At 34.2% G+C, this 13,851-nt stretch overlaps 1 protein-coding gene across 3 annotated transcripts in view; it reads right to left on the reverse strand.

Moving 5' to 3' along the window:
• The window catches only part of LOC136042171 (enhancer of filamentation 1-like), a 95,929-nt gene that overhangs the window by 61,238 nt on the left and 20,840 nt on the right, over positions 1-13,851 (reverse strand). The gene's annotated exons all lie outside the window — the stretch shown is intronic.

Genomic DNA, 13,851 nt, shown 5'->3' on the forward strand with positions numbered 1-13,851 from the left:
CTTAATACACAGGGTGGTTAGTACCTATCAAAGTAATAAAAAGCTTTCAGAAAAATCGGATATTTTCTAGTCCAGCTCAGGAGTAGGCTCACAGGAAGAAACAATGCTTGAAAGGTGTTCAACTGAGGAGGATGCAGAATTTGGAGGTTACAGGCCCAGGCCCACAGGATATTATAATATTTCTTATTTTTAATGCTTCAAACATCTTGTGTTTTACCACTTCCCTCAAACTGTCACACAACTAATCTGTTTTCCTCTGTTTTGACGAATGCGAGTGCCTCCCCCAAAACAATTTCCTGTGTTTAATGCCTAACAAATATAGCATGAATCAAAATAAATTTAGGATACATTCACCTATCTCCAGACCCCTCCCCCATAAGTTTTTATTATTACAAGCTTAGTCAGTGAATCAATAAGCGAGATCGTTGAGATTCTTTATATTCTCAGGTATGTTACATCCAGCAGTGTCAGTGACTAATCTAAATAGTGACTGCACAGGAGAGCCATACCTAGCGGTACCGTCAATCTTGCTTCATTTTTCTTTTCCTCCACTTCACCTAACAAATTAGATGGGTAATAAGATTATCATTACTGAACAATCATATGAAAGCGTCTTCCTAAGTTTGCAACTCCAGTATTTCAGTCTTCCACAGACAGGTGTTCCTTACATTACAATGGTTGAGAAACCCGATATTGTTTTGTTCGATTGTACCCCCCTGGTCTCTTCTTGGCTTTTACTTTTGAATTATACAAAAGGATTTACATGAAAACAAGAAATTTCTAAAACAGATTTAGCTGGTTCAACAACGAACCGTCACATCGATCTGTGTGGCCCACGGACCCTATTTTCGACATCACTGGTTTAAGACAAATACAGTTTATTTACATAATACTTTTGAGATATGGATATTAAGAAATGAAACCTCGACCAGACAGCAGCACCAATCGGAGAAGGAAACAGAGGAAACAAGGAGACATTTCTCCTAGATTTTTTGCCCCTAAAACACCTTTTTTGGGTATTATTATTGGACCTACAGGGATTGGGATTTTTGGGATTTTCGTTAAAAAAAAACCTCTAAATTTTTAATGTTTAACAGATTGTTTATATTTAAGTGTTTAAACTACGAGCGTGGCACATCTAACAAATTACTTTTGTTTATACATTTTCACGGTTTAATATGGCAACACTGACGAAATTACTGCCCAAAACACTTTATAAATTTGTTCAAAAAAAAACTTAGGAAATACCGGTTTTGAGACATGAATGGACCTAAGATGTGCTCAGGGGGCAAACAATATTTCCATTGTGATGTCCTTAGTTCTTTAAAATTCAACAGTTTATGGAAAAATGAGAATAAAATAAGTTTTTCTTTGAAGCATCGTGAATCATTTATATTCTAGATGTAAAATTTGTCTACATTCACAACTATCAATAATGAAAGTTTTGCAATAAGTGATGACACTGAGGAAAATAGAAACAGGTATTTGTGTATTTTGTGCTACACACTAGAAGAGTGTAGTTAGCTTAATCCTAATGAAATTTACAAAAATATGATGATAATACAATACTTAGTAATAAAATTATGAAAACTACAACAAAGAATTATGGTAGGGGCTGCGCAAAGAACGGATTATATTAAAAACATAACCAAACCAAAATACACTCTTTGCATATTAAGAATTTAATACAGACATACCTAAAACATAGATTTCAAATAAACCTAAGCTAATTTTCTTCAAATATTGACAGGTATATACCAGCTATTGTCAAATCTTTAGATGCTAATTCTTGAGTGTGTACCACATAATACACAAGTAGGGTACCCAGAAATGTATAGAAATTTATCCGTTGGACTTTAATATGTCTAATTGTAGTAAGTAGAACCTACAAACGTATAGGACAGTTTCCATGTGCCTAGAAGATTTAAAAAGACAAAATGCCTCTACAAGCAGTCTCAAGTTGCTATTTGGTCTATGATAGGTCACTTAAAATTATCCACAAGTCATAACAAAGCTTGCATTCATACGGACCTTAAGTACTTCAAATACCAAGGATAAAATAAAAAATTCCCTCTCGACACATTATTCATACCTAAAAGCTATGATTTTGTAAGATTTTCTTATACTACTACTACTACTACTACTACTACTACTAATAACTCACTGCAGCACCAAGCCGCCTGAGGCCAACACAGCTACGCACGCTCCTCCTCCAACCTAATCTATTTAAAGCCTCCCTCTTTACACCCTCCCAGGAAGTTCCCATTTCCTTTAAATCCTTATTTATGACATCCTCCCAACCCAGACAAGGACGACCTGCTTTCCGTGTAGCCCCAGACGGCTGGCCAAAAAGGACAATCTTCGGTAATCTGTCATCCTTCATCCGTAGAACGTGGCCTAGCCATCTCAACCTTTCTTTCATTATAGCCCCAGAAAGCGGGATTGAACCACACTTTTCGTACAACCTACTGTTTGAAATACGGTCAGTCAGCCGGGTACCCAGAACAATCCGTAGGCAATTTCTCTGGAAAACATCTAGTAAATTTTCATCTGCTTTTCGGAGTGTCCATGCTTCAGAGCCATATTTGACCACTGTCATCACTGTAGCTTCCAATATTCTAATCTTGGTTTGTAGGCTTATCTTTCTATTCTTCCAAACTTTTTTTAACTGTGAAAAAACACCCTGAGCTTTAGCTATTCTACTTTTAACATCTTCACTGCTCCCACCATCTTTACTAATAATACTACCAAGGTAACTGAAGCTCCCAACCTGATCAATCTTTTCGTTACCTAAGGTCACCTGTTCATCTTCACTTATTCCTAACCTTAGTGACTTAGTCTTCTTAACATTAATTTTCAAGCCTATTTTAGCACCCTGAACTCGTAAAACCTCTAAAAATTCATTCATTTTGCTCACACTTTCATCTAATATGCTTAAATCATCAGCATAATCTAAGTCCAGGAGCCTTCTTCCTCCCCATTTGATTCCATGGTCTCCAATTGCCTTTCCTGTGCTCCTTAAGACGAAGTCCATCAAAATGATCCATATAAAGGGGGATAGAACACAACCCTGCTTAACTCCTGATTTAATACAAAACCAGTTGCTAACCTCATTTCCTACCTTAACCGCAGCAGTATTATTCTCGTACATAGCGCAAATCACTTTAATGTATTTTTCTGGTATACCATATAACGATAAGACCTTCGTTAACGCTGTTCTATCAACAGAATCGAAAGCTTGCTCATAATCGATAAAACTAAGGACCAAAGGTGTTTGACAACGAAGGGACTTCTCAATTATTAACCTAAGAGTGAAAACATGGTCGACACATCCTCTACCTTTTCTAAAACCGCATTGTTCTTCCCTTAAAACTTTGTCTACAGCATGTCTCAGTCTAAAAAGTATCATATTACTCAGTAATTTGCTACCTACAGAGACCAGACTAATGCCTCGATAATTCCGACATTCACTCTTGTCACCATTCTTATACAGTGGTTTAATTAAGGTTTTCCTAAAATCATTGGGTACTTCCCCTTTTTCAAAAATCATGTTCATAATCTTCAGTAGCTTATTCCTAACCTCAGAGCCACCATATTTAAGGAACTCATTAATCATACTATCAGCACCTGGGGCCTTATTATTTTTCAATCCTTCTAGTACTGTCGCTAATTCTTCCTCACTAAACAAATCTTCCTTCACATCCAAGGTATCACAAACTTTTTCATTTTCATCTATATCTTTTCCTGCAACTGTATCTCGGTTTAGCACATTCTCAAAATGTTCCACCCATCTTTCTTTAACTTTTTCCTTATCACTAATTGTGACCCCATTTCTATCTTTAACTGGGACTAGTCCGGATCGGTAGGCCTACTAACTTATCCTCGTCAGGGTACCTGCAAGAATGTGGACTTTGCGGTCAACTCTATTCCTATTTGTGAAGTGGTGCTGCTCGAAGAAATTATAGCCTAGTAAACGACACAACATTTCAATTTATTAACATGCCAGTATAATATTTTACTATTATGCCGTCTAGCCGCATCTTCCAGATCCTCAGCAATTTTATCCATCGCCTCCATTTCACATCTCCTTAGTTCATATTTTAATGCTTTCTCCACTTTCTTTACATTCCTTTTGTTTTCATACGACCTATCGCTCAGATAATTCTTATACAAACCCCTTCTACTCTCTATTAAACCTAAAGCTTTTTCACTAATATTCCTAGTTGCTGTCTTAGCACTCTTCCCTAGGACACCATCAGCAACTTCACAAATTGTTTTTCTGAAATTATTCCATCCATCTTCCACATTGTCAAATTTTAAACCCTCAAGTTTAGTACTCAACTGTTCCTGGAATTTTTTTCTCAAATTTTCATCCTGAAGTCTACCAACATCATAACTTCCCGGGAGGGAGTTACTCTTCCGAAATTTCAGCTTTAAATTAACCTTAGACACTACTAGATGGTGATCTTTACTTTTAACATCAATAACAGCACTCCTATACACCCTAGTATCTTGTATTGATCCTGCTAGTCTTCTGTTTACAATAACATAATCAATAAGGTTTGTTGTCTTACCATCACGTGAATACCATGTCAACTTATGGGCCATTTTGTGACCAAACACCGTATTGGTTATAACTAGGTTGTTATACCTACAAAATTGCAAAAGCCTATAGCCATTACTGTTTTCTTTTCCTACACCAAAATTACCTAGGCTAGGATACCATCTATCCCTATTTCTCCCAACCTGGGCATTAAAATCTCCTAGCAAAAACACCATATTTCTACCTGGTACCCTGTCTATTTGCTCCTGTAACTGTAAGTAAAATTCATCTGAGTCACTAGTATCTCCATTAGTTGGTTCAATGGGGGCATATACTACTATAACTGATACCCTAAACTTTTTAGTCATAAAATGAGCAATTAGTATTCTATTATTAATACCTTCCCAGCCTAAACAAGACTTAGCAGCTTCCTTATTCATCATGAGCCCTACTCCCTGTCTATGTACCCCATCCTTCCTTCCTGAGTAAACAAATTCTATGTCACCTAATTTCATGCTTCCTACCCCTGGGATATGAGTTTCTGAAACTCCTAATAAATCCAGTTCAAACCGTCAAGATTCGTCAGTCAAAATGTCGATGCGATAGTCATTTTTTAACGTCGTAACATTCCAAGTTCCAATTTTCATGTTCTTTAAATCTTTGAAATTATTTTGGCCTCAAGAAAAGCAGTGATCCCGGATACCAGTGCAGGATGGGGACCAACATATCTTCTCAAGTCTACACCGAAGCGCTTAAGCCGGCTTAGAACCGGACAGCAAGAAGTCCCTGGGACCTCCAGTAAGTTGGAGGCTTTGTGCAATCCTGGGCCCATCTTGGTCACAACATGGTTTTCAGCACTTGGCGATGCTCTTCTATCAACAAGAGTCGAAATCCTGCACAGACAGTCCCAAGCCTATTACCTCCGACTCATTGTATATTCATGCCTACAAATATTATGCTACTACGGGGAGGCAGCCCATAGTAGATAAATTAGCTAGGAAGAGGTTTTTCAGCCCGAAAACGCCCATCAAAACAAACCAAGCCCAGAAAATTATCCAATAATCAGAATCCCGTACGAGTGCTGTGTTGTTTACTAGGCTATAATTTCCTCGAGGGGCGCCACTCCTCAAGTGGGAAAAATTGACCGCAAGTTTCCCAGTCTTGCAGGTACCCCGAAAGGGTCGAGGCAGCCCTTTACAGAGGCCGTTGTCCATAAATCTGGATCTTACGCCCTGCCGCAGTTGTCCTCCTATATGAAGTTCTTAGGGCAGTACTAAATTTTCATCAGAGTTACCACGTTTAACTTTTAACTAACTTAAGCACAACTTTTATAAACTTTAACTTTTAACCATATTTAACTAACAGTTAAATTTGAAAACGATATTCGTCACTAAAAATTCAAAATTAACAGTCCTTAGATTTTAGAAAACAAGTACATCTTCAAAGAAAAACTGCACGTTCCCACACTATTTAGTGCCATATGTTTAAGCCATTTTTTGCTGATATTCACCCAAAGTTTCTTCTTTTACGTTTGGTGCCCGCTACTTATTTGAGCCGAGTGGTTAGCGCTCTATACTTTAAACCCTGGGTACGGGGTTTAAGTCCTAGTGTCACCGGTTACTTTATTTGGAACGGCGTCAATGGTGTGACCCTGTAAGTAACAACAGCCTAACTGCATATGAAGATCTACTTCACTGAAAACTGAATACCCAATTTGTTAAAATTTTAAGGACATATAAGTTATGAGACTCCCCATAACATCAAGTCAAACTATTTAATTTAACTTCCGATGTCCTAGATACTTTAAGAAATTCTTAGGAAATTTTGAATGGTGTTGACTTTGTTTTTCGGAGACCAACCTGGGTTTCTACCCTTATTCGTTTCCCAAACTCTTTTGATAACTGGTTCTAAATTTCTTCAAATTTGGCCCTTAGTCAATTGGTTCTGACTAGCATATTTGAATGAATTATGCATTGAATTTAATCTAATCAAAAATAAGCACTTTACTGAAAACAAAAATGGGCAAAACAAAACACGATGAGGAGCAGAAAGTCAGCACCCTGTAGGAAATAAAAGACTATAAGGTATATAAAACTCATAAGGCTCTCAATAGTCTTCCACCGCCCATGAAACCAGTAAATTTTACAATACACCTTTAATTTTTCATAAACTTCAAGTAAGACCAGTTTTCAGTAAGGCACTAGTTTCTTAGAATTCCACAAATCTAGGGAAATATCACCATTCAGTTTATTTAAACCTGTAGTGCAAATATATGTTGTATAAAATGTGAAGCAATAAGTTTTGTCAAGTCTCATCAGACGCTCTTTATTTCCATCAGAAAAACTTAGTTTAACATAAAGAAGTCAATCCATGTCTATAATATAAATGGCGCTGGTGCTGCTTTGCAATGGGGCTAATTAACTTAAGCTACTTACTTATAGTTATTTTCAGGCAAGCTTTTAAAGGTTTTAGTTGCAGTTTCGCTTATTAGACAGGTTTTTAGACGTTGTCATTTCAGAGAAGTATACTTATTATGGGAAAAAATGGAGTCATTTGGCAAACAAAGAGGGGAAAAAAACCATCGACTCCGCCCAAAAAAGCAAATAAACTTTTTACTGATTAGATAAGAAACTAATTTCAAAAGACAACTTTTTATATTTATTCAAAGTAAACAAAGATTTATGTTGATTAATGGGTCATTTTTCTGGAAGACAGCTGGGTAAATTTTCCAATTAACTCACTAATGAGACAGCTAAGAAATAGACATAGCCTACCTTTGAAATAAGAATTCGCCCTGAATGCAAACACAGCAATTATTTGCGCCGAAAATGAACTTCACCCCCCCCCCCTTGACATGCAAATATATATCCTGAATTATTTATATGCCCTGAATTCTTTTTTTCAATTTTATAGAAAAGAGTGACTTACAGAAAATTCAGTGACAATGGTTGATCCAGATGGGCGGGGGGATCCTGGGCCCCCAAGGTTTTTGTGGTGCCTTCTTTCACTGTTTTTTTTTTCTTTTTTCACTCTTTTTAGAATAAATTTGTCAATTTGGTCAATTAAAGCACCTTTGTCACACTGACCCCCCCAAAAAAAATTATGTTTATTGGCACGCTTGTCACATTACCCCTCCTAAGATTTTACTTTGGATCTGCCCAATTTCAGTGATTATATACAGTTCAGGATATATTTTTGCACATTAGGGGTGGCGGTAAAATCCATTTTCGATACAGCTAAATGTTATATTTAGACTCAGGGCAAAATTTCGTTTCTAAGTATATTTTTCTTCCTTAGCTATCTTATTAGTGAGTTAATCGGAAAAATTACCCTGACAGCTGCTTACTGTGAAGGATGATTAGGCTCTGAAAATTATGTCAAAGAGGGAATATTTGCTTCTGAGGACTAGATTATAGACGTCATTTTAATTCTTGTCGGGTGCGAGGCATAATATGAAATTTCTTCTTATACAAAAATTAAGGAATTACATTACCCCCTTATTAAAATAGTTTCTTCATTTTGTATAATCGAAATCCCATCCCCCAGAAGACATCTGTGATAAAAATGACACGACTTATATACTTCAAATACCTCAGAGGAATTGATACCTTAAAATTATTTTGTGAGTCTTAACGTCGGCTGAGCTGACCGTCTAAAAAACGAAGGGCCCTTTAGTGAATTCTCCAAGGGAGCTAGTTACGATCAAAATCTTTTGAGAATGTGTGGGTTGACAATAAAATTTGATTGAAAAGACAAGGAAATTTTGCATCCCCTGTGTCGACAAGGATTTCAATCAAAGCGGGTAGAGCTACAGGGAACTCCCTAAACTGCCAAATGATATTTCCTTTAAGCTGATTTTTGCCTTTTTATAGCATGTATGCTATATCATTTTTAGGGACTGTCCTTTCCTGAAATTTAACAGAAATTTCTGTCTTGTTTAATTGTAAGACAAAATTCACGCTTTCTATTGAATTTATTTTAATTAAAACTGGATATATCCATCTCCAGTATAAAACATAATTATTTAATTCTTTTTTAGATTTCCGTAGAAGTTGGTTTCGGTTTTCAGTTTTCTGGCACTTAATCGAATCTCTTATCCAAGCTCTACACGTTATGGTAAGACCGCCCAATCAGTTCTAAATTGTTTGGCCATAGGCACAACTTAATCAAGTTTACAATGGACGAGATAAAGTGATCCTGTAAAGCATCGAATCCCTTAAAGATCGTGGATATGTGGATAATGGCATCGATCGACTTGTCTGAATCGACTTCACCGGCATCCATGAAATCATTGCTCGATCTCAAAACAGAATTCAAAGGTACGCAAAAATAGGTGAAATAATTAGAAAATACAGAATTGTGATAATCCGGATATTCATTGGGATAGGGAGTCCCATCCTATATATTTGTCTCAGCTCACCTTTACGTTTTGAAGTATGAGAATACCCTTAAATGTATGCAAGCATAAATTTATCTGTTTGAACGTGAACTATTTTTAATATATATATATATATATATATATATATATATATATATATATAACGGTTTTCCAAAATGTGCTGAACTTTCCAAGGAGTTCCTTTTTCGGCTAAATTCGCCAAAGACGCACAAACACATTTTTTTCAATTTTGCAGATGCAAGTAACAAACTTTAAACATTTGCAGTTTGAAGTTACCGAATGTAGTTTGAAGTTACCGAATGTAGTTTGAAGTTACCGAATGTAGTTTGAAGTTACCAAGGTTAACAAAGTTACCAAAATGACGTTATACTGAGTTTTTAATTTGGGCTAAGAAAAAATAAATGTTTTGAGCAGACATTTCAAATAATCTCTTTGATTTCAGAATATTCCGCGTATTTCCGACATGTTTTTTTAAATTTACCATCCCCTACCACTAAAAAAAAAAAAATAATGTGTACTTGCGTATATGTACATTACATTATACATATACATTGTATACCGATGTGTCAATGAATAAAACCTCAACAACAAACAAAGTTACAAAGTAACCAAATGTAACCAAGATTAGCAAAGTAACGAAAATGACGTTATACTGAGTTTTTAATTTGGGCTAAGAAAAAATTAAAAGTTTTGAGCAGACATGTCCAATAATCTCTTTGATTTCAGAATATTCTGCGTATTTCTGACATTTTTTTTAAAGTTACCATCCCCTACCACTAAAAAAAAATAATGTGTACTTGCGTATATGTACATTACATTGTACCATTGTATACCGATGTGTCAATAAATAAAACCTCAACAACAAACAAAGTAACCAAATGTAACCAAGGTTAACAAAGTAACCAAAATGACGTTATACTGAGTTTTTAATTTGGTCTAAGAAAAAAAAATGTTTTGAGCAGACATGTCCAATAATCTCTTTGATTTCAGAATATGCTGCGTATTTCTGACATTTTTTAAAAGTTACCATCCCCTACAACTAAAATAAATACTGCGTACTTGCGTATATGAATATTACATTGTACATATACACTGCATACGGATGTGTCAATAAATAAACCCTCAAAAACAATATTTAAATAGATTTTAATCTAAAGCCATAAAGAATTTATGCAACAAAATTAGTTTTGATTTTGGATAACTAACTAAACTTGATGGATGAAGCATCTTCACTGTACAATTACAAAAAGCTTGCTTTTGTACACACGTGAAATTCTTCTTTTATTTCTGGTTGGGATTGTTATGGAGACACTTTCGTATAACTCATCGCCGGAATCAAAGTGTGGGACATTTTAAATCCAAGGATACCTGTAGCAATTTGTCTAGGGGAGGTGGCAAGCATGTGGCATTTTTGTTTTTAGTGAGTAGGCCTGTAACTATTTTGATTAGTCGGGGGAGGGATAAAGGCTCAAGCAATTACAGAATAAAATGTCCATTTTTTTGCCTATTACAATATTTTAAATTTTTTTGTTTCACCCTTGCCCTTGGAGGAACAAATAATGGCATTGCACTTTCTCTGGTATGTGTAAGAATCATAATTGCTTCTATAATTGCCAATAACGATTATTCTGGTTCGAAAATGTCGTGACTTCAGCTAGTTACAAAGGTCATTATGATTTTGTATAAGAATGACCAGGTTGCAATACTGTCTTTTCATCTACCTCTTGGCTATTTTCTATATAAAGAAGAGCAATAATACGAATACGGAAGTTATGCAAACGCACTATGCTAAATAATAGAGCTTAATTACAATACCTTTTTGGAAGTTTACTAACCTCTGCATGTCGCTAACGTATTATAATGACTCTTTTTCATATTGCAGTGAACTTGTCAACACTGTACGTTGTCAAGATATAGATGAAACTATAATGAGTAGTATTTAAGATTAATGTGCTAGATTTTGTAGTCCCATGCGCCCTCCATCGCGTTCTAGGTAAGTACACCTGTGTAAGTTTATGAAGATCCGAAACCCATTCACATTAAGATTCAGCTAAGAGTTGGCTAACACTGAGAATTAGCTTTCATCACAATTACGATTACTCCTGATGGCTCATGGCTGATTAGCCCTAGGCCCCGCAGAGCTGCTTGCACTCCTCTCCCACTCTCTTTGGGGTTGCGCCTTTCACTTTTTCCCAAGAAGTTCTAAAGGTTCCTCCTTCGTTAAAAATCTTGACCGCTTACCATCCCATTCTATCACTCAAAAAGGGGATCTAGAACAAATTCTTGGGGGGGGGGCAATTTGACAAGGGCGCCAATAATTGACCAGATTGACAAGGTTATTTAAAAACCGTAAAAAAAGGAAAAACGGAGGGTGTTAGAAAACTCTTGGGGGCCCTAGGGTCCCCCGGGGATCTCGCCCATGATCATCCGGCTTCTCGTTTGGCCTCAGCAACATCAACAAAGGGCAGTTTCTGATAAAGTATCATCTTAACCAATAAAACGTGGCCATATATTCTTAATTTTTTAACTTTCATTATAACCCTAGAAGAACTTGCTAAACTCTGGAACGAGCTAGATCCAGCCCAGGAGTTCATTTATTTAAAATATATATAGTATATATATATATATATATATATATATATATATATATATATATATATATATATATATATATATATATATATATATATATATATACTATATATATTTTAAATAAATGAACTCCATATATATATATATATATATATATATATATATATATATATATATATATATACATATATATATATATATATATATATATATATATATCATGAAAAGAGAAATCACCTATATACGGGCGAAACCCTATATAGGCCAGTGTATACATAAGGGCTCCTGATGAGCCCTTATGTTGGGTGTTGCCTCTGAATTATTTGTCTATGTTATTATTTTTTCTATTGTTTGGTAAATGACGACTTATACTTATTGACGACATGACTGCCTGTCCATGGATTATTCTTTATGGTTGATTGTGTGTGGCTATGCTGTTTGACCTATGCGATTGTATGGATGAGTATGGTTAGGGCCTCATTCAAGTGCTGGTCTATATTAATCACTAATTTAGGAAAACAGTCTTCCTTTTCTCCTTCTGTCTTTTTTTTTTTTTTTTTTTTTTTTTTTTTGTGTTTGTGCTGTAGCATTGGTGATTTCTCTTTTCATGATATATATATATATATATATATATATATATATATACTATATATATGTATATATATATATATATATATATATATATATATATATATATATATGTATATATATATATATGTATATATATATATATATATGTATATATATATATATATATATATATATATATATATATATCTGCTGGTCTATATTAATCACTAATTTAGGAAAACAGTCTTCCTTTTCTCCTTCTGTCTCTCTTTTTTTTTTTTTTTTTTTTTTTTTTTTTTTCTTTTTTTTTTTTTTTTTTTGTGCTGTAGCATTGGTGATTTCTCTTTTCATGATATATATATATATATTATATATATACTATATATATATATATATACTATATTGAAATCAAAACAAATTATGATGACAATTCAGATATGCCACTGCGAAATTCTTAGGAAAGAAAAAAGAGAGAAACTGGCTGATGAAGGTGTCATACCTTACTTGTCTTATGGTGACATCCAAAAATCCACAGCGGGCAAGATCGATGGGACTCTTTGATATCAGATAAAATTGGCAGCAGAAGAAATTCTTATGAAGTCAAAAAACCTTTATTTGTAAATTATTGCAAGGGAAGAACCAGAGAAAAGAAGATAGGATAAAAAAGCAAAACAAAAAAGCGAATCTGCTATTTAGGGTTCGAACTGAACATGGAAGAAGCAATAAATGTCGCCATTAATTCGGAATGTCACTATACAGACATGTTTGAATGTCAAACGACGGTTAAACTTAGGTCTAACCGTCGACGGTAAAAAAAATACCGTAACCGTAACCGTTGACGGTAAAAACTTAGGTAACGTTCTAGATTACGAGCTCTTCAAAAGGAAACGTCTTAATAAAAATAAAATTGGTATAATTAGATTCCTTATTTTAAGTTATTTCTGGAAATCATATTCACGTTTCTGACATTTACCCCCCATCCCTCCCTATTAACTCCAGCCTTGGCTTGATGAAATCGAATTTCACCTAAGTGAAACTGAGTTGTTGGATAGAATGTTATTTTAAGATGATTTGATATATGGAAATTAATGGAAGGAAACATTATAATCTGATTAATAAAAACATTTTTCATATTATAAAGCAAGAATTTCATTAATTTAGGGTTTTGTTTCATATATATATATATATATATATATATATATATATATATATATATATATATATATATATATATATATATATATATATATATATATATATATATATATATTTATATATATATATATATATATATATATATATATATGTATGTATATATATATATATATATATATATATATATATATATATATATATATATATATATATATATATATATATATATATATATATATATATATATATGTGCAAAAAAAACATGGGAGGGAGTAATATGAGAGTGCAAAAAACTTTAAAGCGCATCGAAAATTAATCTATATACATTTTGTTACGTTTTTAAAAGTCCGAAAAATATTGGGAGGGAGAGAGTAATCCCCTTAACCCCTCTTCTGGACAAGGCCTTCGGATATGAGCCTTAAAGAAACCTCTAGCGTTTTAAGTTAATTCTCAAACATTGACTATTTTTAAAGAATTTAAATGAATTTGAGTGAATTGATTTGTTTTTCCTTTTTATCCCATTAAATGTGTGCGACAGAGCTGCTTTTCGTAGTAAGGAGCGACCCGGCTCAATAGTAACCAAAACTCTAAA

The sequence above is a fragment of the Artemia franciscana genome, unplaced genomic scaffold, assembly GCF_032884065.1.
Source record: "Artemia franciscana unplaced genomic scaffold, ASM3288406v1 PGA_scaffold_74, whole genome shotgun sequence".
In the NCBI taxonomy this organism is placed as follows: Eukaryota; Metazoa; Arthropoda; class Branchiopoda; order Anostraca; family Artemiidae; genus Artemia; species Artemia franciscana.